Genomic DNA, 4,876 nt, shown 5'->3' on the forward strand with positions numbered 1-4,876 from the left:
AATTAACGGCGTTTAATTAACGGCGTTTTATTAAACGTCACGTTTGCTAATTTTTAACGGTGTTTTGCAACCGTCGCATATTTTTCAAAACCAAAATGGCACCGTTTCCAATTGAAGGCGTTTAAAAGCGCCTCCGAATGCTGTAGCTACACGCGCCCCTTTATGAAACCCTTATTTTTTAATCTGAGTGCAAAGTGTAATAGCAATTTCGCGCACATCTCTCTCTCTCTCTCTCTCAGCGACGAAGAAGACGGAGGAGATCAATCGGCTGTTCTTGAAGCTTGAATACGCACACATCTCTCTCTCTCTCTCAATCCTTATACGCACACATTTCTTCATCGAAGCTCCATCTGCACCTGCGATTTCGAAGCGATTTCGAAGCGATTTCGAAGATTCAGATCGATTTCGAAGCTCCATCGCCACCGTCATCTGCACCGGCGAGGTAGCGAGCTCCACCGTCTCTCTCTCTCTCTCTCTAGATCTATGAAATCAATGTTTTGAAGGCATTCTTACTTGAACCTCATTTGCAGAGATTCAGAGAGAGGCATTCTGACTTGATCCTCATTTACTGAACTTTAATCAATACTCTCTCTCTCTCTCTCTCTCTCTCTCTCTCTATTTCTTTCGAATTTTACTTCATGTATAACATTTGTATACATCAATATTTGTTGAATTGTTGAATTGATCTGTTAGGTTCTTTTTTGATCTCTCTATATACATATACATATAGCACACCCTATATCTCTCTCTCTGTCTCTCGCTCTTTTCTGGAAGTTCATTTCGATGGCGTCTGAAACCCTAGAAGACAAGAAACAAGAAGAAATAGCTAACGTCGAAGACAAAGGTGAAGTGAAAGAAGAAGGGAAAACAGAGGAGGGTGAAGAAGAGAAAGAAGCGGAAAAGAAAGAAGAGGATACGGAAATGGCGGAGAAGGAAGAAGAAGAGGAGGAGAAGGAAGAACTTGAGGTGAAAGGTGAAGAGAGTAAGGAGGAAGCAGAGGAGGTAAGCAAGAAGGCGAAGAGAGGCCGAAAGGGTAGTTCGAAGAAAGCTGCAAAAGATGAGAAGGCGGCGAAGAGTGAGCCCGGCTCGAAAGAGCCTATTACACCAATTGAGAGGCCGATCAGGGAGAGGAAGACTGTCGAGCGGTATTCGGAGCCTTCGACTGGGAGAAGTGCAAGCAAAGCATTGTCCATTGAGAAGGTGTTGACAGTAAATTTATGCTATACTTTTTTTCCCCCTTAGTAATTGTGAATTTTCTCACATTGTGTTTTGTAAATATGCAGGGTCAAGGCACACAGCTTAAGGATATACCAAATGGTATGTATTTATCATTTATCTAGTTCTGAGTTTGTCAATTCAGATGTAGAAAAGTACTAATTATGGATTGACAGCTAGAATTTGAATTGCATCAATACAGATTTGTTGTTCCTCAATCTTATTTATACAATGAGCCGATATTGAATGAACTTTTAAATAGTTGAACACAAGTAACTTGATTTATTTATAATGTGTATAAAATCCCGGCTCCATCCCTTTACATCTATTATTGGATGGTAACACAATGTGTTAGTAATCATATGGTGTTATACTATTGCACTCAATTTACTTGTAAACTTGGAAGAAATAATTTTTTATTTTATTTTAGATTTACCATAATATTTTGTATTTTGTACAGGAAATTAGGAAATTGGATTCCTGGTTGATTTGGAATCTGACTGGAGGGGCTAATAATAGTTTACATGTCACTGATTCTTCAAATGCGTCAAGAACTATGCTCACGGATTTGAAAACACTTGATTGGGATAAATCCACATTGCAGACGCTCAAAATTCCTGCTGACATTCTACCCAAAATTGTTAGTCTTTCTGAGATTATCGGAAAAATATAAACTAGATGGCCAATCCCAGGAATCCCAATTGCTGGTTGTCTCGGTGATCAACACGCAGCAATGCTGGGGCAAGCTTGTAGGAAAGGAGAGGCAAAAAGTACTTACAGAACTGGGGCTTTCATACTTCTAAACACCGGTGAAGAGTTGATTCAGTCTACTCATGGTCTATTAAGCACTTTCGCTTTTAAGCTTGGCCCAGATGCTCCGACAAACTATGCTATTGAGGGCTCAATTGCCATTGCAGGAGCTGCTGTTCAGTGGCTCAGAGACGGTCTTGGGTTAATTAAAACTGCTAGTGAGATTGAGGACTTGGCTATGCAGGTTGACTCCACTGGTGGAATTTATTTTGTGCCGGCATTTAATGGATTATTTGCTCCATGGTGACGTGATGATGCTCGTGGAGTTTGTGTTGGGATTGCAAGGTTTACAAACAAGTTTCACATTGCTCGAGCTGTGCTTGAGAGTATGTGTTTCCAGGTGAAAGATGTGTTGGATTCAATGCATAAGGATGCAGGAGAGAATGGTGAGGTCAAAAATGAGAAGGGGGAATTCTTGCTTAGGGTGGATGGTGGTGCTACTGTTAACATTTTTCCAAACATTTTTTTCATGATCTTGTGTTGTTCACGCATGATCTTCCTTAGGTAGTTAAATTATAAGTCTACTCTATTGTCATTTTAAGTTTTTTTGGGCATATTTTCTCTTCAGTTCATATTTTGATAATTGGCTGCTAATTGTTTTTCTCTCTATCCCAGTCATATATGTCACAGTTTCATTTTGAACTTGTGATTTGCAGACAGGAGTAATATCCATGGCAAATGGAGGAGCAAACACCAACGGATCACAATTCTTCATTACTACTCTGACAACTAGCTGGTAATTAACTATGTACTCCTCTCTATAGGAACTTTTCCAGCATTTACTAGAGAAGTACACATCCTGCATAGGGGTGGCACTGTTTTGGTGGCCTGCCTAATCTAGCCCACATTTTTAAGGGCTTTGAATTGATAATTAGGCTTATTGGGCCAGGCTGGCCTGAACTTTTTAAGCCCATTTATTAAATGGGTTGCACTTGGGAATAGTTCTTGAGCCAGCCTGATTATCAATATATAGTTTTATAAATTATATATTATATAAATCTTATATACAATTTATTAAGTTTTATTTTTGTTTAAAGTTAAAAAATACACTAAACACTCATCAAGCTTTGAACTCAGGATATAATAAACAAAATCTAAATGTTTGTGGCAACTTAATTACGACATTATTGAAAACACCAGCAAGTAGGCTGGATAGGTAGTATGTTCATAAACAAGGGTACAGTGTGTAGATTCTGCACTACTGGTTGATCAATATAGCGCATTTACTGGTACTAAAGCCTATAGTTTGTGGCCTGACAGATTTTTTAACTACTGCATTGAATTTCAGTTTTTTATTTTTATTTATTTTGGGTACAGGTTGGATGGGCATCATGTTGTGTTTGGGAAAGTGCTTTCTGGGATGGATGTTGTCTCCAAGATTGAAGCTGAGGGCAGACAGAGTGGGGATCCCAGAAGCGAAGTTGTTGTTTCTGATAGTGGTGAATTACATTCCTGAATATGCTGCTGCTTTTCATAAATTGTGTTAAGAATGATGATTGTGAATTACTGGTACCTCTCTCTCTCTCTCTCACACACACACACACACACACACACATGTGCACACACACAAACACATGAAATGCATGCTCACGCAGCCTGTACGACACTAGTTTATGTCTTAAGACAAATGCTCATTTTTCTTTCACTTTCTCACGCACGGTTCAGTGGTAGAGGCTACCAATCAAAGACTGATATTTGTTGGATAGAAATGCTGATTGTTATGTCATCGACAAAACTACCTTTGCCGATTGTTGAGTATATGCATGATCCTAAGAATTGGGGAAAGGGAGACACAAAATGATGGCAGAATGAAAACCATTTTACAAAGATGACTGCTTCTCTTGTCATAGGACTGAAGATGACAATGTGTAGCCAATTTTTCCAGCATCACTAAAAAAAATAAGGAAACCATCAACAATAAATTATTTTCCTTTTAGGCGGATAAGGATTTTTTTACCAAAAAAAAAAAAGTGAGGGTGTGGAGTAAATTTTTCACAACTTTATATTTGCCTCGGAGAAAAACTTTCAAAAAATATTTTGATATGATTGATTATCACCTTGTAACTAATGTGTTGGTAATTGTAGTAGTGATGGTAAGGGCGTGGTGGTGGTGGTGGGATAGTATGGCGATGTTGGTAATATCTGAAGGAAAAAGTTTTCACCAAAAAAGAAAAGATTAAATTTTTCTCATGTTGGTCATTTCAAATGAGAATGTTTAGATTTGATAGGTTCGTTTTGGAATCGATTTCGTTGAGTAGAATATTTATACAAAAATTAAAATAATCAAATATTGATAATTATATGTTTAAATCAAATTTATATTACAAAAAATGGATGTTTACTCAATTTGATTTTTTGTGGAAAGTCTTTTATCTGCTTGCCTTAGCATTCCTGGATCTCAATCTTTTTGTTGTCATTGTTGACAGATTCAAGGATTATATCCCTGCAAAGTATCATTCCTTATATGAGCAGTACCTTAAAAGAAGTGACAACGCAGTCGCCATGTGACGTAAGAAATTCTTCCATGTAAAGTATTTATATACACCAAACCAAACTAAGACTTAAGTCCCATCATATCTTTTTTGTCCTTAGCAGTACCTCGTTGAAATAGAAACAAATGTTAGCTATATACTTATATATATATATATATATATAGAGGGAGCACCCAATTTGGTGTTCATGAAGTTTTGTGGACTTTTATTTTCCAAAAGTAAAACCTGCCTTTCCACTTACAAATAGTTACAACTACTTTATATATATATATATATATATTATATTTTGTTAATTTGGCACACAGTGTGTGCCTTACCTTCTAGTACGATGAAATGTAATACTGCTACAGGTTGTTGAG

The 4,876-nt window shown here is 37.4% G+C and overlaps 1 pseudogene; it reads left to right on the top strand.

The window, feature by feature from the left end:
* Positions 1-783: 783 nt before the first annotated feature.
* On the top strand, positions 784-3,481 carry LOC145824227 (glycerol kinase-like; annotated as a pseudogene).
* The last annotated feature ends 1,395 nt before the right edge of the window (positions 3,482-4,876 follow it).

Source organism: Camellia sinensis, chromosome 4 (genome assembly GCF_055761805.1).
Source record: "Camellia sinensis isolate YWXY chromosome 4, ASM5576180v1, whole genome shotgun sequence".
In the NCBI taxonomy this organism is placed as follows: Eukaryota; Viridiplantae; Streptophyta; class Magnoliopsida; order Ericales; family Theaceae; genus Camellia; species Camellia sinensis.